The 24,466-nt window shown below is 40.0% G+C and overlaps 1 protein-coding gene and 1 non-coding gene across 4 annotated transcripts in view; one reads left to right on the top strand and one right to left on the bottom strand.

The window, feature by feature from the left end:
• The window catches only part of TENM4 (teneurin transmembrane protein 4), a 3,006,191-nt gene that overhangs the window by 1,115,950 nt on the left and 1,865,775 nt on the right, over positions 1 to 24,466 (top strand). For all 3 annotated transcript variants that reach the window (XM_054661572.2, XM_063784373.1, XM_063784372.1), the window contains one exon: positions 23,741 to 23,794. The gene's annotated coding sequence lies outside the window, so the exon portion shown is untranslated. The remainder of the gene's footprint in view (positions 1 to 23,740; positions 23,795 to 24,466) is intronic.
• LOC112204834 (U6 spliceosomal RNA) lies at positions 11,482 to 11,588 on the bottom strand. Its single transcript, XR_002938591.1, has one exon. It is a non-coding gene; the product is annotated as a U6 spliceosomal RNA (small nuclear RNA).

Raw genomic sequence — 24,466 nt, 5'->3', positions numbered from 1 at the left:
TTGGTATGTTTATGTTTATTTGATGCTCCAATCACTGGAGTACAGTTTTCTGAATTCACCTAGTGTTTCTCCTGGACAGAATTCCACACAACATAAATTTTACATTATACTCAAATTGTTTTCTCTGTCAATGGCATGGAAACAAATTCACAGTTGCATAACAAGCATTATAGCAGAAATGACTGTATGAACACATGCAAACAAGTGGGAATAACACATTGTGAAAAGAGAAAATACACAAATATATAAAATAAGGGAAGGACCTTTTGTGGACCAGTGATAATAACTGATAATGTTCCCAAATTGAAGAGTATCATTAATCAACTATTTACAACTTTGATGTAGGGTGGGGGAAAAGTAGGGACTGGTGGCAGAGAATTTGGCCAAGGTGAGTATTTTATTTTATTTTTTATTTTATTATATTATTATTATTATTATTTTTGAGACAGAGTCTTGCACTGTTGCTCAGGCTGGGGTGCACTGGTGCAATCTCGGCTCACTGCATGCGCCGCCTCCTGGGTTCACGCCATTCTCCTGCCTCAGCCTCCCGAGTAGCTGGGACTACAGGTGCCCGCCACCACGCCCAGCTAATTTTTTGTACTTTTAGTAGAGATGGGGTTTCACCATGTTAGCCAGGATGGTCTCAATCTCCTGACCTCATGATCTGCCTGCCTTGGCCTCCCAGAATGCTGGGATTACAGGTGTGAGCCACTGTGCCCGGCCCAAGGTGAGTATTTTAGAGAAGAGTCCATGAGAAATTCCAGGGTGCCTGAAATTTGTTTTCTTGTATAGTGGGAACTAACCAAATGAGCTTATTAAATGAAAAAAGAGAGGTTTGCAGAGGACCTGAAATCTAGGTATTGACAATCGAGATGAAGAAACAGCTTTGCAATGGCACAAGAAACTAAGCAACACAATTGTATAGAACTAGAGAGAGAAAGAAAAAGAGAATTACAAAATCCACACAGATAATAGTTGATAATAAACAGGAAGTTGATCTCTAAATCCGCCAGACACTGAAGTGTTAATACCCATATATCTTTTTCAATATATGGCTCACTGAAAAGAGTGAGCAGATTGTATGGTCCAACATCACCAATGATGGGAAGCTATAGAGAATTCCCAATAATTTAGTGACTGCCACTTTACTTGATCATGGAACACAGAGGGATGGTTATGGAGAAACACAGAAACTGTAAAAGGAGATATGAAAAGTAGTCTGCAGTGGCAATAAAAATTGCAAATCCAAGGACAAAAGTGAGAAACCAGCCTCTAGATAGTAATGAACAATAAGATAGTGGATAGTAAAAATGAAAGGTGATAATGAATCACTTTTACATAGATGAATATTCACTGGATGATGTGGTTTAAAAGAAAAAAACATATATGCTTTCTGGAGATTGAAAGATACTGCAGTTGGAATAGACAAGCTAATATTTCCCCTTTGGAATAATGTGGGTTGGGCTACGGCATAGAAATATGCACTCCAATGTACAACTACAGCATTTTTATTAAAAGCAAGATATAAAGACCACAAGAAACAAAGAATGGAAGGAGGGAATAGAGAGAGGGAGAACACTTATAAGGCCATATAACTTGAGATGGATGTGAAGTCATTTACCTGCTAAGTTCATATGATTATCCTCCGGTAACTCTACTCTCAGCTGAAATCTTCCTTGCCTCTGAAAAATCTAGGTAACATGGGCTTCAGATTCCCGTCTCATCTGCCTGGGCCTGCAGACAGCCAGGACTTCTCTGGATGTATCCAGGGTTCTGCTTTCATGATCACCTACATGTCTGGGCACCTGCTCTGTCCTGGGTCATCTTTGTTGACCTGCACTTGGAACTTAGGTTCTTCAAATTCCTTAAGTTTAACATTCCTAACAAATATCCTTATTAGACTATCTGTAAGATGTAGTGGTGAAACAGAGAAAGCTTAAGTCCAAGCAACGTAAACAACTTTAAACAGAATAGTAAGAAACCTTGCTCTTACAACATCCTCAGCTACCCCACCACTGCAGAGCTTCACAAACCTTTAACCTCATTAGGCTGTCTTTTTTTTTTTCCCTCCTCCCGCTCTTCTCTCATCAGGTATTTTCTTTATTTCTCTATTTCCAGTTTAGTTGTCCCATAGAGAGCATTTTGTCCCTCTTGTTGGAAGCCATGATGCCAATTAGCTAACACCAGAAATCATCAAAGTGTTTTTTTTTTTTTAAATACAAACACAGCCTCCTTCCTCATAGAAATTCTGGTTGTCAAAATGATAAATCCTTTCATTTCTTTACACTGATTTTTATGGATGGCAATCAAGGTTCAGCTAAGTTAAAATGACATATGCAAGATCACAAAGCTAACTAGGAAGATAAGCAAGTGCTCAAAAGCTGCTTTTGTTAATAAAAAGGAGAAGCAAGCTGGGTGTGGTGGCTCATGCCTGTAATTCCAGCACTTTGGTAGGCCAAGGTGGGTGGGTAACGAGGTCAAGAGATCGAGACTATCCTGGCCAACATTGTGAAACCCCATCTCCACTAAAAATACAAAAAAGTTAGCTGGGCGTGGTGGCATGCCCCTGTAGTCCCAGCTACTCGGGAGGCTGAGGCCGGAGAATCACTTGAACCCGGGAGATGGAGGTTGCAGTGAGCTGAGATTGCGCCATTATACTCCAACATGGTGACGGAGCAAGACTCCGCCTAAAAAAATAAATAATAAAAGAAGAAGGAGAAGCCTATATTGAGCATTCCTTATGAAACAGGCCCTGTGCCAGGTGCTTCCATCAGTTAGCGCTACCCTGTGGGGTCAGATTATTCACATTTTACAGACAAGGAGACTGAGATGCAAAGAGTGTGGGATACTTTTTCAAGGTCATGCAAGTAGTATTTCACCTGTTTCCATTTTCTGGGTAATGGGGGCGAGGAAAATGAAAGAAAAATACAAAATAAATATTTGAAAGGGCAGTCTGCTGTAGAGATGGTTTGGTGATTGAAGGGCCATGGAGGTTTTATTTCAGTGTGGTAATCCTTGCCCGAATTTTTAGTGTTTTGTAGTTCATGAAATTGACGCATTTACCTCTTTTCCTGTCTCTTTTCTTCAAGTTTCCTGGCTATTGGGGGATCTAGCTATTTTTGGATTAGGGAAGGTAGGTAACAAAAACGATATTCTGTCTCTGGTTTGACCAGCTGCTCTCTCTCTCATTTCCTCTGAAAGGCTGGCAGTGTGAGGGTAGTTTGGGACTTCTCGGTCATAGAGGGGTCTTTGTCATTGATCCTCTCTCTGCATGTAGAGGAGAAGTGTGGCAGGAGAAGCTACTATCTGCAAAAATTACTTTTAAGATGGGAAAGGACTATTTACATGTTCTCTTCTTTAGAAATTGGCACTATCCAAGGTCTATCATGGGCCTGGATTAGACTAAAATTTCAATATGAATAAGCTATTTTGGTGTCTTGGCAGGAGCCCACACAGGCTTTTGCACCACATGGCCGAGGCCATATTTGTGGCTCCAGCAGTTTCTTGGGGTCCTCATTTTCCTACAGACCAAGACCAGAGAATGAGTGATGCCCTCCTCTTGTACTTCTTCAGCACTGCAGAATGCAAATAGTCTTTCCAAGTCTTCCTTTCCCATGCCACCCCTGACCAGGTCACAGGAACTTTTCCTTTTAAAGGATTTATTGATAGATTCCTATTTTAGGAATAAGAGCATGGCCTCTGGGTTCAAAACCCAGCTCTGCCACTTCCTAGTTGTGTGACCTTGAGCAGGTTACTCAAATTACCTGTGCCTCAGTTTCCTCATCCATATAATGGGACCAGGGATGATAGTATCTATTTCATAGGTTTAATATGAAGATTAAATGAATTTTTTTTTTTTTTTTGAGACAGAGTCTCACACTATCACCCTGGCTGGTGTGCAGTGGCACCATCTCGGCTGGGCTGCAACCTCTGCCTCCTGGGTTCAAGTGATTCTCCTGCCTCAGCCTCCCGAGTAGCTGGGATTACAGGCACCCGCCACCACCCCCAGCTAACTTTTTGTATTTTTAGTAGAGATAGGGTTTCACTATGTTGGCCAGGCTGGTCTCGAACTCCTGACCTTGTGATCTGCCCACCTTGGTCTCCCAAAGCGCTGGAATTACAGGCGTGAACCACTGTGCCTGGCTGAATGTTTCTAAAGCTCTTATAATAGAGCATGGCATATAGCAAGTATTACATAAATGCCTATTAGATTAAAAATAAAATATATAATCTCTGAGGACAAGTAGACTTAGGTATTTGAAGTCAGAACTTTGCCCAGCTCTGTGGGTTTGGGTTTGAATCCCAGTCTCAGCTCCCCTAGTACTCCTTTCCCCTTTCCTGGTATGTGCACTACTTTAGAGAAATAAGTTTATTGAAATGGTGCTTAACTACTGATTTTGGGAGTGAAGGACTCTGTGCATCCTATTTATTATTTTATCCCCACTGCCTGGTGCTGCACTGTTAACTGAAGTCCTTGCCATTTTAGTCTCCTGTCTATACTGCAAATTCGCTTTTGGGGAAGTAAATAAAAGATTAGGAATCTGTCTCCTGCTTTTTCATCTCTGACTTCTTCTAAGAAAGAGCCAGGGGGATGTCTATTCTCGACGGAACTCCTTTCCCCATCATAAGTGAAAAAGCCACCCAGTAAGAAAAACAGAAGATTTAGCCCTTCCTATGGGGCCTGTGTCAGTTTAGAGTTGATCTGTCCTACTTGGGAATAATCCCCTGTCAGCTTTTCCTTCTGATACCTGTGGCAATTTCAAATTAGGGTGGATCAAGGTCATTCAAAAACCTTACACAACTCGTCCAGGGACCAGCGAGGTGGAACTGAAGAGTGTGGAAAATGTCCAGGTTATTTTGAGGAAACTTGGGGCTAAAAGATCTGGAGCTGCTTAGAGCTGCATAATTTCCCTGGAGAAACTTCTGGCAAGTGTTGCACCATAGGTAAGACCAAATAGCTAAGGCAATTTGGCTCCTCTTCATGGCCAAGAAGAAATGTGCTTAACGGGAGATAAACTCAGTGCCAGAACCATCCACAATGGAAAAAAAACAAAACAAAATGTAGAGTAAATGACTTTGTGTATAACTGCCCATGTTGAAAATACAGACAGAGAAGCTTCAGAAAAGGAAGTAAAAAATCATTCTCATTAACAGCAATAGTGAATAATAGCTTCTTAAAATCATCAACTGCAGAATTTCACAGCTTTAGTGCAGAATCTTGCACTTAGAGATACTCGAGGAAAGTGCACGTTTATATTCCAATTTATAAAAAAATCTGTTATCATACAGGTTAAACTTAAACAAATGCAAATTATTGAATTCAGTGACGAACTCACTCCTTCCAAGCTTTCCTCACCCATTTTAGACACTGATGGTTGTCACCACCCTTTGATTCCAGAACATTGTGAAAGTTCTATGGAAACAGCATAGGCTTTGAAGTCACAAAGACTTGCATTCAAATGCTAGCTCCTTCATTTACTTGCATGACCTGAGATAAATTACTCAGCATTAGCAACCTCAGGTTTTCAGCTATAATCACTAGTGGGCAATTAGAATATCAACTTCTCAGAGGAGTTGGGAGTGCCAAATCAGAAAATATTATGAAAACCACATATCTCAGTTTCTTTCAGACACTAAGATCCAATCAATATTTGCTTCACTAATACTTAATTGTGGCACAGATACCCTAGAACAGTGGCAGTAGCCTGTGTGTCCTTTGTAAGAGTAAGTATCCAGAATATTCATGTGTTATTAGGCTTTATGATACATTTCATTGTAACACAAAGAGCAGAGTACTACCAAGACAAATGGACTTCCTTAGGGCTGCTACCATAGTTACTCTATATCTTATCTTACAAAGTGATACCAAAGGGGACAAGGGAAGTGCTGAGAAGGGAAGGGTGTGCTCCTTTTAGATGATATGGAAGTGAGGAAGGGCATAGTCCCTGGTTAGGGCTCCACCCTTGGGCCTGTGCCCACGGATCTAGGTGAAGACAGGCATTTTTGTTTTCCTGGCCAAATGTTGCATTTCCCAAGACCATCCTGGCTTGCCACACCCCATCCTGTGCCTATAAAAACCCCAAGATCCTAGCAGGCAGGACACAAGTGGCTGGACATTGAGAGGAACATATTGGCTGAAGAAGACACAAGTGGATGGACATTGAGAGGATGTTGAGGGGAGCATGCTGGCAGAAGAGCACAGGACAGATGCCAGCACACAGGCAGCCCATCAACAGGTGGAACTGAGAGGTGACAACATGAGCAGCCCTCGCTTGCTCTACACACCTCCTCAGCCTTGGCGTCTGCTCTGGCCACACTTGAGGAGCACTTCAGCCCACTGCTGCACTGTGGGAGCCCCTCTCTGGGCTGGCTGAGGCTGGAGCTGGCTCCCTCTGCTTGAGGGGAGGTGTGGAGGGAGGGAGAGGCGCAGGCGGGAACCGGGGCTGTGCGCAGCCCTCATGGGCCATCGTGAGTTCCTGGTGGGCGCGGGCTCAGGGGTCACCACACTCGGAGTGGCCGGCTGGCACTGCAGGCCCAGGTAGTGAGGGGCTTAGCACCCAGGCCAGCAGCTGCGGAGGGGGCACCGGGCCCCCCAGCACTGCTTGCCCACCCGCACCGCTCTTGAATTCTCACCAGGCCTCAGCCACCTCCCCATGGGGCAGGGCTCGTGACCTGCAGCCTGCCATGCCCAAGGCACCCCCACCGCCACCCTGCGGTGGGCTCCCAAGTGGCCTGAGCCTCCCTGATGGGCGATGCCCCCTGCTCTGTAGCACCCGGTCCCATCGACCAGCCAAGGAGACTGGTGGGCAACTCCGCCCGTGGTCCTGGCGCAGGATCCACTAGGTGAAACCAGCTGAGCTCCTGAGTTGTGTGGGGACTTGGAGAACTTTTATGTTTAGCTGGAGGATTGTATATGCACCAATCAGCACTCTGTGTCTAGCTCGGAGTTTGTGGATGCACCAATCAGCACTCTGTATCTAGCTAATCTGATGTGGACTTGGAGAACTTTTATGTCTAGCTAAAAGATTGTAAATGCACCAATCAGCACTCTGTCTAGCTCAAGGTTTGTAAACTCACCAATCAGCACTGTGTCTAGCTCAAGGTTTGTAGACACACCAATCAGCACTCTGTGTCTAGCTCAAGGTTTGTAAACACACCAATCAATGCTCTGTGTCTAGCTAATCTAGTGGGGACTTGGAGAACTTTTATGTCTAGCTAGAGGATTGTAAATATACCAGTCAGCACTCTGTGTCTAGCTCAGGGATTGTAAACGCACCAATCAGCACCCTGTCTAAATGGACCAATCAGCTCTGTGTAAAATGGGCCAATCAGCAGAATGTGGGTAGGGTCAGATAAGGGAATAAAAGCAGGCTGCCCAGGCCAGCAGTGGCAACCCGCTCAGGTCTGCTTCCATGCTGTGGAAGCTTTATTCTTTCACTCTTTGCAATAAATCTTGCTGCTGCTCACTCTTTGGGTCCACGCCACCTTTGTGAGCTGTAACACTCACCATGAAGGTCTGCAGCTTCACTCTTGAAGCCAGCGAGACCACGAACCCACCAGGAGGGACAAACAACTCCTGACGGGAGGAAAGAACAACTCCAGATGCACCGCCTTTAAGAGCTGTAACACTCACCGTGAAGGTCTGCAGCTTCACTCCTGAAGCCAGCGAGACCATGAACCCACCAGAAGAAAGAAACTCCGGACACACCATCTTTAAGAACTGTAACACTCACCGTGAGGATCCGCGGCTTCGTTCTTGAAGTCAGTGAGACCAAGAACCCGCCAATTCCGGACACAGAAGGAGGCAGAGTTTGGCTGGGGTAGTCGGAGAAGAGCCCAGGCTGTTGAGCAGCCTCACCCACTCCATCCCCTTCTGGCTTCCCCCATCTGCTGAGAGCTATGTCCACTCAATAAAACCTTGAACTTATTCTCCAAGCCCAGGTGTGATCTGATTCTTCTGGAATACCAAGGCAAGAACCCGGGATAAAGAAAGTCCTCTGTCTTTCTGACAATGTAGAGGGTGTAATTGAGCTGGTTAACACAAGCTGCCTACAGATGGCTAAACTAAGTTAGCACCATGTAACCCACGCCCACTGGGGCCTCAGCTATAAACATTCACCTCCAGACACTTCCATGGGGTGGGAGCTCCACAGCCTGCCCATCTGTATGCTCCCCTAGAGGTTTGAGCAGTGGGGCACTGAAGAAGCAAGCCACATCCTCATCGCATGCCCTGAAAAGGGGACCAGGGCACTTTTCTGGTCTCAAAATGAGCTTTCACATAGTAGAAAGTCAATAAATATTTGAGGGATGAATTAATTAAAAACGAATGAGCATTAATCCTTAATTAATAAGGTGTTATTGTACTTCCCTATATTCCATGGAGGAGGGGGAAAAAAACAAATAATGACAAGCTAATATTGGAATGTAAGGGAATTTAACTGTGCATGAACATGTACATTTAATTCCTTAGATATATTCAGGGATAAAGACTCAATAGAATACACATTTCTTATTTATTCTGTATCCATACCTTCAATCCTGGATTATAAGATTCTTCAGAAAGATGACTCTTAGGATGGTATACCATTACATATAAACAAATATACATATTTATTGGTGCAGGAGGACATTGTCAAGTGGAGGATAGGGGAAGGACATTTCTATAGGCACTCAAACATCTGAGTTCTTGTCCATCAGTTAGCTATGTGAACTTGGGCAAGTTGGTTCCCTTTTCTTTCTTTTTCTTTTTTTTTTCGAGACTGAGTCCTGCTCTGTCCACCAGGCTAGAGTGCAGTGGCATGATCTCGGCTCATTGCAAGCTCTGCCTCCTGGGTTCACGCCATTTTCCTGCCTCGGCCTCCCGAGTAGCTGGGACTACAGGCGCCCATCACCATGCCTGGCTAATTTTTTTGTATTTTTAGTAGAGAGGGGGTTTCACTGTGTTAGGCAGGATGGTCTCGATCTCCTGACCTTGTGATCTGCCTGCCTCAGCCTCCCAAAGTGCTGGGATTACAGGCGTGAGCCACCGCGCCCAGCCAAGTTGGTTCCCTTTTTTGAGCCAGTTTCTGGATATAATTAAAAGATTGGATTTGATAATCTATAAAATATTTGCCAGCTCTAAAATGTTTGTAATTATGTGGCCAGGAATTTGGTTATGACACTTTAGAAACAGTCATGAATGCCTCTGTTTTAATACTTGACAACATACATACGATGATATAATATATATTTGTGTATTTCACTGGACCGTGAACTTCTTCAGGCTCTGGCTTAGGGCCTAGAACAGAGTAAGTCTTTAAAAATTAACTGAAATTCATTAATTATACTGCTCAGATATACCAATAGAGTTCACAAGTTTGAGTTGTGATTCAGTCTATATTTTTTTAAAAAAAAAACAAGAACTAATGCCAATGACAATTTTCAAATGGTCTTAGATTCTATAATGTTAAGTGCACTTCAGGTAAATGTAGTGACCCAGAGGGTTAAAAATTAAATGATGAAAAATGGCTTAGTCGGCCATTTCTCAAACGACACAGGTATACATGGCTATAAGCAGTTCCTTTCTTTCTCACATCGGGTGATGCACAACACATGTGCCTCAGACTTTGAACTTGCTTCAGTCAACATTTTAATCTGTGGCTTGACTGAAGATATAGTGAATGGCTCATCGCATGCACAGGTGACAGAGATCTGGAAGGGAAAGCACATGTGGTTTCACACTGAATCACAATCCTAAAAGCTTTTAACAGGGTTACTTGATAAGACAATTTAATTCTCATAAAATACAGTTAACAAAGATGAACGTTCTACCCAGATTTCTACAAAACGAAATGTGTTACACAGGTTCAGGAAAATAGGGCTCAGTGATTACAAATCTAAAATATCTTAAGCGTTTTAAAATAATTACAGTAGTAATTATGACAATAACAGCCATAATTTATTGAAAATAGTAGATCCCCCATATCTGTGTTTCTCCTTTATGTGGTTTTAGTTACCTGAGGTCAACTGCAGTCCAAAAATAATAAATGAAAAATTCCAGAAATCTACAATTTATAAGTCTTAGATTGCAAGCCAGTCTGAGTGGCATGATGAAATCTCCCACTGTCCTGCTCCATCCCACCCTGGACACAGATCATACCTTTGTTCAGCATATCCATATGTATGCTACCCATTCACCCATTAGTCATCAACATTGTCTGCTCCTGACATCCAGCTATCGACATCTACATGGATTGAGGACCAGAATCACCCCAAGCAGATGATTTTCCTTCTGATGTGTTGTCAGAAGGTCAATAGTAGCCTATAGCTACATCACAGTGCCTATGTCATTCATCTCCCTTCAACTCAACATGTAGGCTCAAGAAATGTGAGTATAATATAAGATATTTCAAGACAGAGAAAGACCGATTTCATATAACTTTTATGACAGTATATTATTATAGTTGTTCTATTTTATTACTATTGTTATTAATCTAACTGTGCCTAGTTTACAAGTTAAATATTATCATGGGTATGTATGTATAGGAAGAAACATAGTATATCTAGGGTTCTGTACTATCCATGGTTTCAAGCATCCACTGGGAGTCTTGCAATGCATCCCACATGAATAAGTGGGGACTACTGTGCTTACTATGTGCCAGGCACTGTACTGGACCCTACATCTCTTGAGTTTCAAGGCCAATGCCTTTTCAGTGTACCGTGTTCAAAGTTCATTTAAGACAACCAATGATAGGACTCCTACAATGTTATATGATTTTAAAATCAATTAAGACAGCTAGGCAGGTGGAATCCTGTGTTTTATGCTAGTGAAACTTGGTTGAAATTGTATTCAGGCTTAGATTCCACAATTTCGTAAGTATATAGTGTGTGTGCTCCAGGGGAAAGTGAGGGGCCTAGCAACCTTATTTTCCAAGGATTAGTTGGGGAAAAAGTGAATAATAATCTGTATTAGTAGAGAGGGGAAATGATAGCTGTTTTTAGAAACTGAAAAGGCTATCGTGTGACTGTTGGATTAGGCGAATTTTATCTAGATCCTGAAGAAAGAAGCAGGATGTAGAGTGAAAGGAACAGATAAATGGATTTTGGCTTAACAGAGGAAAAAAAAAAAACTAATAGTGAGTTCTATCCTAATACTGCCAAATGAATGAGAGCCCCATTGTTAAAAGTGTGCAGGGAAAAGTTGGACATTAGCTGATGGAAAAGGAAGACTGGAATTAATGACAGAAGAGACGCCTCAAGGTCAGTTTCAAAATAGTAATTTTACTATTCTCTGATTATATATTGATAGAGACTTCTTTAGAGTTTTCAATTAAAACCTTTTCTAATTTAGCTGAAGCTACTCCATTAAAAATCTGCTGGATATTTTATAAATACTTGTATAATCCCTGCCCTCTAAGATAGTATAACAAAGATATTTCTGCAAGTTTCTTGCTTTCAGTCATTTTAATTTATCATAAAAATTCTTTCTTTTCTTTTTTTATTTAATTTTTTAAACGCTTCATGAATTTGCATATCATCCTTGCATGGGGGTCATGCTAATCTTCTTTGTACCGTTCCAATTTCAGTATATGTGCTGCTGAAGTGAGCACTATTTCTCATAGTGAGTCTAAGACATAGGCATTACTTTTTCACATTACTAGATGGTAAAACTAACCCAGAGAAGTTAAGCAATAAATCTAACATCATACTGTTAATTAGTAGTAGTACTATGATGCAAACATAATTGATTAACAATTCTAAACAATGAGTCTTCCTCCACATTTTCATAAAGATCTACAAATTAGAGTAATTTTAAAAAGATCTTCAGTTTTGTAGCTTTTTAAATAATAGAAGTCATAGTTTATTATCACTTTTATAATGAAAAAGGCTTGTTGCGGGAAATTTGGAAAATATAGTAAAATTAAAAATAATAATAAAAAATAGAATAATATCCTATAACTCTGCCATCTGTAAAATTACTTCAACTATTATAGTGCATAATTGTGTGAGGTTTTTCATATGTATATTTCATGAAATATATAAATGATCAAAAATAAGTATTACGTATAAATATACACACATGCAAATATATAAATATATAATTTTTTAATATATATTTTTTTGAGATGGAGTCTCACTCTGTCCCCCAGGCTGGACTGCAGTGGCATGATCTCGGCTCACTGCAAGCTCCGCCTCCCGGGTTCACACCATTCTCCTGCCTCAGCCTCCCGAGTAGGTGGGACTACAGGCACCCACCACCACGCACGGCTAATTTTTTGTATTTTTAGTAGAGACAGGGTTTCACTGTGTTAGCCAGGATTGTCTCCATCTCCTGACATCGTGATCCGCCCGCCTCGGCCTCCTAAAGTGCTGGGATTACAGGTCTGAGCCACTGCACCGGCCTATAAATATATAATTTTTAAGATAAATGGGACCAACTACTCTGTGTTGTTCTTTGCTTTTCATGGGAAATATAATTTTGTGAGTATATTCTAATATCACTAAACATTTTTCTTTTTTAAATTATTGTTCTAACTGTACTGCATGCAAGTCCATTTTTATTTTCTCAACACATCAACAGAATATTTTATTTTATAAAGCACTTTTTGGTACTGTGGTTGGTTTTCATGATGCACGAAGGCCCTGAGACTATTCCGTAAAACATATGTGTCCTTTAATTTTCCTTTTTAAAAATCATTCTGTCTGTTTGTTTTAAATTTTAATAGCTTTTGGGGTACAAGTGGGTCTTGGTTACATGGATGCATTGTACAGTGTTGAAGTCTGGGATTTTAATGTACCTGTCACTAGAGTAGTATACATTGTATCCAATAGGTATTTTTTCATCCCTCACCCCCATCCAACCCTCCCCTCTTCTGGGTCTCCAGTGTCCCTTATACCACTCTGTATGCCTTTGTATACCCATATTTGTTTTCCCATTCTTAGGTTACTTTACTTAGGATTATGACCTCCAGCTCTATCCAAGTTGCCACAAAAGACATTTTTCATTCATTTTTATGTATTTAATAGTATTCCATGTATATGGTACTATGGTTAGAGCAATAATTTAAAAAATTTAGTGATAATAGTCTATACTAAATGAAATATATATACCTTTTTTTAATCTACTCATCAATTGATGGGCGCTTTGGTTGATTCCATATCTTTGCTATCGTGAATTGTGCTGTAATGTATACACACATACTAGTGTTCTTTTTACATAATGAATTCTTTTCCTTTGCGTACTCAGTAGTGAGATTGCAGGATAACATAGTAGATGTACTTTTCGTTCTTTGAGAAGTATTCCTGCTGTTTTCCAGAGAGGGTGTGCTAATTTACATTCCCAGAAACAGTGTATAAGTATTCTCTTTTCACCACATCTGCGCCAACATCTATTTTTTGACTTTTTAATGAAGGGCATTCTATCTGTGGTAAGATAGTGTCTCATTGTGGTTTTAATTTGCATTTCCCTGATGTAATATTGCTAAATATTTTTCTAAAGCATAAAGTTTATTTGCTTCAGCCTAAAGATATATTGAGAGGACATAAAAATCCATTTTTACTGACATGCTAGTAGAATTATTTCCCTGAAATATTGAGACTTGTGGTCAGTAAAAGGAATTTTTTGCTTCATCTGTCCTCAGGACTGAAGACAGATTAGGAGTAACTGAAAGTAGCCGCTGGTTTCCCATCACACTCATGCCTGCTTGATCTAGCCCCTTTCCAATAGTAAGCTCACTCACCTACTCCTATCTAAGCACTTTGGACTCATTCTCTCTCTCTTGAACTTGCCAAATGTATTCCAGGCCTACATCTGAACACATGGCATTCACATGACTTAAAAAGCTTTCCCTAGATATTCATTTGGATCTCTGTTTCAACATCACCTCCTGAAAGGGGTCTTTCCTGACTTGCTTAGCCCCAGAAACCCTGACATCCTTTCTTCTTTTCCATCACCCTACCTCCACCCTGCTTTATGTTTCTGTATCCCACTTCATTATCTACAGTCACATCATGTCAGTATTTGTTCCTTGGTATTTTCCTTCTCATTTATTAAATACAGGGGAATTACAATGCTTCGGTCTTATCAATAGTCACCTAGAATAGTGCTTGGCATAGAGTGTGTACCCAACATATGCTTATTGCCTGAATGAATGAGTGAGTAGCTTGTAAGGCATGCCTGGCAAAAAGATCCCATTTTAGTTTTAGTAAGTTGCAAAGTCAGGGGAGGGTTTTGAGCTGTTTCCTAGTCTTTCTTTATCATTGATCTAAGAGAGATTATTTAAGAGGCCTGAAGCTTAACATGAAAGTGGATTTATTCTTTTATACTGGAGTTTTTGTGGGAAGAACAAAAACCAGAAGTTGTCCTGAAGGAAGGCTAGGAAGAAAAGACCAGATTGTCAATATAATTGGGCTAGACAGAGAATGGGAGGATGAGACAGAGTCAAATGGGATTTTTTTAAAAAATGAAAAGATCCATTTCTCAGTGGCACCTGATAGATAAATAAATCTTGGGAAGCTCACAAGGCCAGGTATAGGTGCTAACATTGCCTGTCTATAGATTTCATATCTGGAAAGCAGGTATATTTAAAAGCCCAGAGTAAGTGGAATGGTCTTATTTTTATCGGAAGAGTAATGATAAGCTCATTAATTGTGTAAGCGGATAGGTGATACGAGCCTCAGAAGTATTGTATTGGCTTGCATTTTGAAGATCCTGTAAAAGAAAATGCAATCAAATTGTGATTTTTAAGAAGGGGGTTATCCATCAGCATTAGAGTCTTGATAAGGCTATATAGGTTTCTTAAGAAAGACACTTCTTCAAAGGCGATAACGTAGTTATCTCTCTATCGTGCAGTATAATCGATAGCACTATTCAAAATTAATAGACTTTGGTGTGTAGTAGATTAATGCACAGTATGCTCAGAACAGAAAGCTTACCGCTTCTGGGATTTTAACCCACATCTAGAATTCAAATAACATGAAAAGAGAGGGATGGGCGAGGCCTCACGTCTGAGGATACAGCAAAGACCAACAAGTTTTACAACATGATAGTGGTCATAAAATTAGACTTAACAACCCCACAGTCCTGAAAGTGAGATAGAAAGGTGTTCGAAGGAAACCTGTGCTTCTGGTATGCATCATCCCTCCTATTTTATTACTATAAGTTTACAGTTCCCATTGCTGGCTCTGCCTGAGGTCTGATAAATATGGTAACATATAGTACTTAAGAAATATTACATTAATGGGGGATTTCTATTAGTCTTCTATGACCTAGATTAATATTGGAACAGTTTAATAGACACAATCATAATGAGAACAAACCTACTAGCATGTGTCATCAAAAGGAATGGTCTTTTTTCTAGCTAGACTCGGGAGGAAATTAGGGTAAAAGAAAGAGAATCAAATCAGGGGAAAGCATAAAGATTAATGAAAATAGGGCCCAGACAGGCTGGTACTCTTACAGAAGCTAATATAGAAGCAGCAGTTCATCTTGTCTCTTGTGAGAACTAGACTGGGAAGTCAGGGGGAAGGACCCATCTATGATGCCAGAGAAGAGCTCACCAAAGAGGTAAAATAGAATTTCTTCCTTATTCCTGATTTTCTAGCAGATAGATCAAGGACTTTGGAGGCATAGACATCTAGATTAAGATTCTGGCTCTTTTATTTGTTCTGTGTGTGATGTTTGGACAGTCATTTAAACTCATGGGGTATTAGTCTCCTTATCCATACAATGAAGGCAAGCAAACCAACTTTTAGAGTCACCATGAAGAATAAATCAGATTAGATATGTTAAGGACCAAGCACAATGCTTGGAACAGGGCTGTCATTTACAATGTACAGGTTGTGCCCTGCACAATCACCAGAGGGTACCATTTGCATCTGTAGGACAAATTGTAAGCACTCTTCTGTGGCATACTCATACTTTTCATCCTCATTGAACACCATCTCTCAAGGTGTCCACTTTGAGAGTGTAAAATCAAGATGATCTGCCATTACCTTCTCAAACACATTCTGGTGATAGCAGTGATGAGAAATATAGGACACGGAAGACTTCTGAGTCAATGGCATGTGTCGTTCCCTCCATCTAAAGTGTGGTTCTTGCCTCATACAGTCAGACTTTTTATGCCTTTTTGGGAAGTGTTCCCTGATGCTTTACATGTTTGTTTGTTTGTTTGTTTTTTATCCCAAGCTAGATTAGCTCCCTCTCTCCCAGGTTCCCATGACCCTCTGCATTGACCTCATAGGCTCACTCTCGCAGAGTACATGCCACATTGTATCATAAGTGTTACTTTTTATGATTCTATCACAGTACTGAGAACTCTTTGAACTTCTGACTTATCCCTGTATGTTTAGTTCCTAGTTCAATGTCTGGCACAGTTATCGCTCAGCATGTGCTTGTTAAATGAATCAACACACAGACTATCATATGCGAATACATTGCAGTATGATCTTGAGAAAGTTACTAAACCCTTCTGAACTTCAGCTTCCTCATTTATAAAATGGGAGAAAATACATACCTAGAAGATATATTGAGCTATATAGAACACTTGGGCCAAGGTATTCACTCAATAAGTTGAGCAATATTTCATTATTATTATACTACTTTATGACCATATTCAGATATAATTAAATGTACCAAAAGTATGCCATTACTGAAAAAAATTTAAACAGTTGTTAAAAAAAAACCCCATCCCATTGAGCCCCTTAATTCTTGGGGTTTCTGGCTCTACAAGGTGCCATTTGCCCTTTTCTCACAACAGGGATCCATTCCCCTTTGCCCTTTTTGTGAGTTCATACATTTATTCTGTCTGACACTCACAAATCCATTATGTTTAATGAATATCCCTTCTGACATCATGCTGCTTAAATGAGGCTAGAGTGCCTAATGATTTTGTTTTTAACAGTGACTTTGTGTACTCTATATTTCTAAAATTTAGCAGAGCTGATCATCATTTTAATATTCCTGAAATCCACATAGTAGCAGTTAAATTTGTACCAACACTTTTGAGCATTGATCATATAAAATATGCAGGACTAGGCACTAGAGGGAGATACAAACATGAACATGGTCCTGCCTCTCCGCTTGAAGTTCAAGGTCTCAGATCAAAAGTCTCTTAGTTAATATGCTGAGAAGAGCCACTCACAGTGATATTCTCTATGGCCATGAATCAGATCTCTTGAGTTAAAAAAACATTACTTGGGCAGCTCGGACTACATGGTTTGAAAATAGATCTGAATAAGACATGCTCTGCTCTTGTGAATCAGGTAATTTAGTGATGAAAAGAGAGTGGAGAATATAAACATACTATTTTAGTATATTAGGCTAAATGTTTTGGCTGAAGTAAGCACACAGCGTGTTGGTGGTAATAAGGTAAGAAGTAGTCAGACTAGAGATTAAGGAAAGCCTTAAAAAAGTGACGAAAGGAGGCTTCTTGAAAAGCCTACTAATGTAGGTTATCACATTTTGATCCTCGTGAGGATCAAAAGAAAAATTTAACTCAATAGTTGGCATAGAGTAAGTATTCATATTAGATAATTGTGTTATGAAATAACATTTATAAGCATCATTATAATTATTGAGTAATAATATGAGTGAAAATAGTCAAGAAAAGGGTACTCCAGGCAGAGGGAAATGGGAGGAAAGGCAAGGTATAAGGTTACTATAAATGGTTGTATTGAAGGAAAATCCAGGTAATGATTGACGAAAATCGAGTATGGATAGACTAGAAATGGGCAGGAGAGTCAGGCCAGAAAACCTAGATTTTTGTCCTGCGGGAGGAATGTTCTCATAGTGTTAAGGAAACAAGTGACTCAGTCAGATTTATTTTTAGAAAACCTGTTCAGCTACCACGTAGAAGACTGATTTGAGAAGTTCAAGACAAAAGACAGGAACACTAGTTTAGAGGTCTGTTACAATGGTACAGCTGAGAAATGAGGAAGGCCTGGACTTTGCACAGGGGTAGAAAAGAAAGAAGAGAATAAGCCATCGTGGAGACTATGAGTAGATGATACATGCTATTTATTTAATGACGTACGTGTTGAAAATAAAAGGGAGACAGAAGAATGAATGAGAGCATCAGGGTTTCTGTCTGGCTGTGTGATAGCAATGAAAGAGAAACGAGTTCAGTTTGGCCACACTGTCTTTCTAGTGCCAGGTGAACAGTTTCAGCAGGCATTTTCATATATGAATTGGAAGCTGAGATAGAACATCACTGTTGGAAATAGCAATTTGAGAGTCTTCTGCATATAGAGAGAATAACCTTAAAAGTAGATAAGACTGTGTGAGACATGCCTCTAGAGAAGGAAAAGAGGGCTAAGTAGAGGTTTGGACCATATATGGGAGAGGAAAGACTTTCAGCAGAAAAGTGGCAAGACAGGGTAGTTTTTAGAAGCCTACAGATGATAGCTGGCTATATCAGTTATCAGACAACAGTGTGTATAATAAACAACTGAGGATCTTGTACAAGATTCCCTGGCGCCACCCTAAGAAAATCTGATTGATTATGATGAAGCCTAGGAAACTGCATTTCCCAGCAAGCACCCAGGTGATCTGACACAGATGGTTCATGAATCCCACTCTGGGAAACACAGACCATATTACTGTTGGAGTGGGAGAAGACTGAACACAGGGTATGTGTTCATCAAAGTGCTATGCTTAATGAACTAGATGTGAGCCTCCTCCAGGTTTGCTTGGCAGGTAACCAACCGAAGAAAATTCTTGTTATCAATTTTCACTTATTTCCTAGACCAAAAATATCACCCAAACCAGTGTCAAAACCTCACACACCCAGAGCAGAGTTTGCAGACACAAATGAAAGTCAGGCTGGGGAAAATGAAGGAAATCCAATGCAATATATTTGTATTCTGTCACTGAGGCACTGTCTAATGTTGCTGTAACTATGATGTATAGGTCTATCAAAGCATGTGTTACCATGGTCTGAATTTCCCAACTGGAGAAAAATGATTAATGTAGAGATTTGCATTCGATGTGGTCTTGGACATCAATATTTCAGCTTAGGTAAACAGGAGCTTTACCTAATTTATTGGCTCTCATTATGGATGGCTTGTAGAAGCCAAATTCCCCCTCTGCCGCGAAAATGACCTTTCATGCTCTACAAATCAATCTAGAAGAAGTGAAGCAAGTTGGTTAATATTTTAGGAAGGAAAAAAATGACTTCACATGTCAGGGACTTAATTGTTGTGATTTTGACCCATTTTGAAATTAGTTAACATTTGCTTCAGGCCTCTGACTTCATACATTATTTATTTTCATCTTGGCATTGCTTAAGGCTCTTCATGTGCAATATGCTTATAACATGTGAGAATCTTTTTCTAAATATTGCACTTAAGTAATAGCATTATGATTCTGAAAATTTAAAGCCCAAAGTGTGTTCCCCACACACATACATGCACGTGGATATTATTTCAGGCCACACTGCTTTGGGGTACATTTTAGCTCTCCTTGGCAAAGTTTCTAGATGTTACAGCCAGCATTACAGAGCAATTTCCTTGTAAGAGTTTTACGTTGCAAAGTGTGTCAGAAGTTAATCAAAGGGCAACAATGCAAAAGTCTGTGCATATGGCTTCCTGGAGACTCTGGCCAGCCCATGCTGTCAGTCACTGTCAAAACTGTAGCACACAGGGGCGTATGGCACCTTTTTCTCTCCTGTGAGAAAATGTTTCTGACCACAGAGGTCACTGCCTTTATGGCATAAATCTATTAGCCTATTGTTGTGGTGTGAATCCCAAGGAGAAGGCATCTCATCAGCTGTCTGGCTCAGATGCATGGTCTCTGCAGCTTCTTGCAATAAAGGGTCAAGCCCTGCATCTTGCTTCTGACTGTCAGTATCAGCGTGGGGCTTTCCTATCATAACCTCTGCATCTTGGTGAGTAATCACTTATGCTTGGCCTTGAAAATAACTATCCCATTACTTGTTCTGTGTAATCATGGGAGAGGAGTGCTTTTGGAATCATTACACAAGTTACACCTTCCACCCAGCCTGGGCGTCCTCACGGCTTGGATGGGGAAAGGCAATCTGTGAGAATGTTCCATCATGCCAGTGCCATATGAGGATAGTGATTTAGAAGCTGGAAGAAAGGCTTAGAAACTCTTATGTATTCCTGACATGGGTACCACCTTCTAATCAACTATTTTTTTTTTATTCTTGACACCCATTTGAAGTTGAACAAAAACCAGTGTATAGATGAGACCCGACAGCTGTTTCCTAGATGTATAGAAATAACCATTGCAGCTGTCTAAAACTAGGGCATTTGCATTTGCATCAGTTTGGATTATATCTTTCATTAATTTGGGTCATAATTTATGTACAAAGCTCATAGAACAAAGAATATGCATGTCCAATGCAGCCTTTAAAAAAAAATCTTTAAGCACAAACATAGAAATTCCAGGGATTCTGTTCACCTGGTAAAATGCAGACTCGTTGAAGGTGATTTTCACTGTACAGATGTTAACTAAAAATCTACTACATTCACAGCAGTTTTTCGTCTGCTAAAAATCTACTCATCTTTCCAATTTTATTGTCACCTTCTCCATGAAGCTGTCTTCAGTTCCTGAAGTTAAAATTAATTGATATCTTCCCTCAGGAATTTGGAACCAAATTCATGGAGGCTGGAATTTGATGCTCTCATTTCCTAGTAATGCTCATTGAAGTAAATGCTGAACAAATGCTAATAGTATCCCAATGCCAATAAGAAGCAAGGAAGGGAGGAAAACATGCAGGCAGGCATATTTATATTAATTAAAAGTAGGTAGTTTTGAAACAAACATTTATATAATATTTTATAATTCAGAAACACTTTCTTTTTTTCTTTCTTTTTTTTTTTCTTTTTTTGGAGACAGAGTCTCGCTCGGCCACCCAGACTGGAGGGCAATGGCATGATCTCAGCTCACTGCAACTACTGTCTCTTGACTTCAAATGGTTCTCCCATCTCAGCCTCCTGAGTAGTTGGGATTACAGGCACCCGCCATCATGCCCAGCTAATTTTTGTATTTTAGTAGAGACAGGGTTTCACCATGTTGGCCAGGCTAGTCTTGAACTCCTGACCTCAGGTGATGTGATGGCCTCAGCCATCAGACCCATTGCACCTGGCCTCCTATTAAATATAAGTTCCAGTTTTAAATAATTTCTTTGCTCATGCATATGAAATCGGCTATCAGAAGCAGCCAGGTCAAAAATTGAATGCTTTGCTGCTTGGACGTTTCTTCTACCAGATACCCCAAATCAGCAGTCCCCAACCTTTTTGGCACCATGGACTGGTTTTGTGGATGACAATTTTTCCACATACTGGGGGTGGGTGGAATGGCTTCAGGGTGATTCAAGTACATTACATTTATTGTGCACTTTATTTCCATTATTATTACATTTGTAAGACACAGTGAAAGAATTATACAGCTCACCATAATGTAGAATCAGTGGGAGCACTGAACTTGTTTTCCTGCAGCTAGATAGTCCCATCCATGGGCAATAGGAGACAGTGACAGATCATCAGACATTAGATTCTTATAAGGAGCAGACAACCTAGATCCCTCACAGGTGCAGTTCACAATAGGGTTCATGCTCCTATGAGAATTGAATGCCACTGCTGATCTGACAGGAGGCCTAGCTCAGGCAGTAATGTGAGCAATGGGGAGTGGCTGTAAATACAGATAAAGCTTCACTTGCTTGCCTGCTTGCCTCTCTTAACAGGCCATGGGCTGATAATTTTCTGTGGCTCAGGGGCTGGGGACTCCTGCTCTAAATTATCACTCTCAAGTTCAAAGTTTCACAGATCTGTAGGGCAGGGGCATAATCCAAACAAGCTTTTTGCCAAATGTGACCTTTGCTCCATTGCCAATAAGTTCCTTATCTCCATCTGAGACCTCCTCATCCTGGCCTTCACTGACTATTAGCATTTTGATTACAACCATTCAACAAATCTCTAGAAGTTCCAAATGTTCTCTTATCTTCCTGTCACCTTCTGAGCCCTCCACACTCTTCCAACCTCTGCCCATTACCCAATTCCAAAGGTGCTTCCACATTTTCAGGTATCTTTATAGCAATACACAACTCCTGGTACCAATTTTCTGTATTTGTTTTTTCTCACACTGCTATAAAGTAATAGGAGGTTTAAGAAAGGAGGTTTAATTGGCTCATAGTTCTGTGGGCTGTACAGGAATCATGGCAGCATCAGCTTCAGGGAAGCCTCAGGAAACTTAGTGACAGAAGGCAAAGGAGGAGCCATCACTTCATCTTGTCTGAGCAGGAGGAGGAGGGAGAGCCGGGAGGTGCCACACACTTTTAAACAACCAGATCTCAGGAGCACTTACTATCGCAACGACAGCACCAGGGGTGGTGTTAAACCATGAGAAACCAGTCCCATGATCCAAACACCTCCCACCAAGCCCCCCCTTCAGCATTGAGGTTGACATTTCAACATGAGATTTAGGTGGGAACACAGATCCATACCATATCAGATGAATAATTAAAATGATATCTTTAAGTCTGCTTTTTGATTACATGTAAATGTGAATTGGGACCTGGAAAAGAAATTAGATGATTAATTTAATAAATTCAAGACTCACCATCAAATACACTGATTAGTGATCAACATTTTTAGTTAGGATTATTATGTTAGGGTATTGAGAAAAAGCCAACCTAGGTGGATCATAACTAAAATAATGTCCTTTGCAAATCTAAGAATCCCCTTTCTCTTTCTAGTGGAAGTTTCTATGCCAGTTTTTTTCACATGATCCTAATGAAGATTGATTTCTAATAGTACTGTTGTATATATTTTATAACTAGCAAAGCATAAAATGTCTTCTTTGAACTGTTAAATAAAACATGGAAAGGCATTTATACTGAAGACATAAATGTAATGTTAGGGCTGTGTGTATTTGAATAAAAATGTTTACCCTGATAATTAAAACACATATAAAAGAAGATTTTTTAGTCCGACCTTTATGAATGTGAATTTGTATCTTAATGTCTGACATTCTTGGGATATTAAAATGAAACAGTCATTATACTAAATCATAATAGTTAAAATAATTTGGAGGTATAGAGCTCTAAAATCTTAGAGGAATTACAGGGTTTTGGTGAAATTTAGTTATACTCTTAATTATTTTATAAATAGAAAAGCATTTAAATCATAATTAATTTTATATAAAGAAAACCTACCTTATTACAATTTTTGAAATTATAAATTTTAATGCATTCAAATATTTTCAGTATTCTTTCATGCTATGGAACTTGCTCATGCCCAAGTATCTGATTACAGATTTAGGATTAGACTCATTGCTTCCATGCCAGCATGAATTTCAGTTGCTTATTAACATGTGGGTTATAACTTTGAAGAAGTCAGATCCTGGAAGATCATACACATGTTGCACTTGCTATCTCACAGGCATTCTGTAATTAGACTGGATTCATTTGCCAGACCCCTCCCTGAGCTAATGAGCTAAGGTACTGCTGTGTCTCTTTTTATTAAGAAAATTGAAGTTAGAGATTTAACGACTCTAAAATGACTCTTGCTTCATTTTGCCAGGTCATTTCTGAAGGCTAGACTGAACGTGGGTCTGAACTCTGTAGGGGATTTTGAGTCACTTGATAAGAACATGATTTTCTCTTATTGACTTTTTGTTACTTTCCCAAAATATGAAGTGAGATTCTATTATTTGTACTGAAAAAAGTACCGCATGCTTTATATTACACATCTTTCTATTTTTCGTCCTACTTATTATGCTCCTGTATTTCCCCTTTTCCAGATAAGTCGACATTTTCACTGCACCGATTGGACTGAAAAGGCAAGATTGAATGAGGTAAGCCATTTGGGGGCTGCTGTGAACACACACATATTCAGCAATCCTGTGGTGAACAGAAATTTAACCAAGCTGGCTTTCTAGTTTGGTCTGGTTGCACCTTGTTTGGTCAGATTCTTGCAAAGGTCTGAGTTACATACAGCAAACATGCAGGTGGGTAAAGCAATTATTATTTTGATCCTTTGGCCTCAAATTAGTGAAGTGTGGTATGCCTATATGTACAGAAAATATATGGACAATTATTTTGTATTGGTTGGGATGCTGTTGAGTAATGGTAAGATTGTGAGAAAAGACAGCTAGACTGGAATTATCACTCAGGAATTTGTCTGCTGGCTTGAGAGGGAACTTAAGGGGCTGTGATATATTAAGACTCTTCCTACTCATTTTGGGGGACAGGTGTGTTGTGGCATTCTTTTCAGCAAGCTGAATAGAAACAGTCTAGACACAACACATGCTTTGAAACTGATTCTGCATCAGGGGAAGTGAGAATGGATTGGTCAGGGCCAGAATAATGTGTTGCTCCAGTGAGTGTTGACTTCTCTGGTGCAATCCGAATTCTCAGAAGAGCCTTTAGGTACTGGCTTCTCAGTCTTATTGTTTCTGGTTTTGAAATTGCTTTCCTAGTGTAAACTAAATGACTTTTCTTTGAAGCAAGAAAATATGTAAGTAAAG

This window comes from Pan troglodytes, chromosome 9 (assembly GCF_028858775.2).
Source record: "Pan troglodytes isolate AG18354 chromosome 9, NHGRI_mPanTro3-v2.0_pri, whole genome shotgun sequence".
In the NCBI taxonomy this organism is placed as follows: domain Eukaryota; kingdom Metazoa; phylum Chordata; class Mammalia; order Primates; family Hominidae; genus Pan; species Pan troglodytes.
Note: the sequence above shows the minus strand (reverse complement) of the source record. Positions and strands in the feature narration are given on the sequence as shown.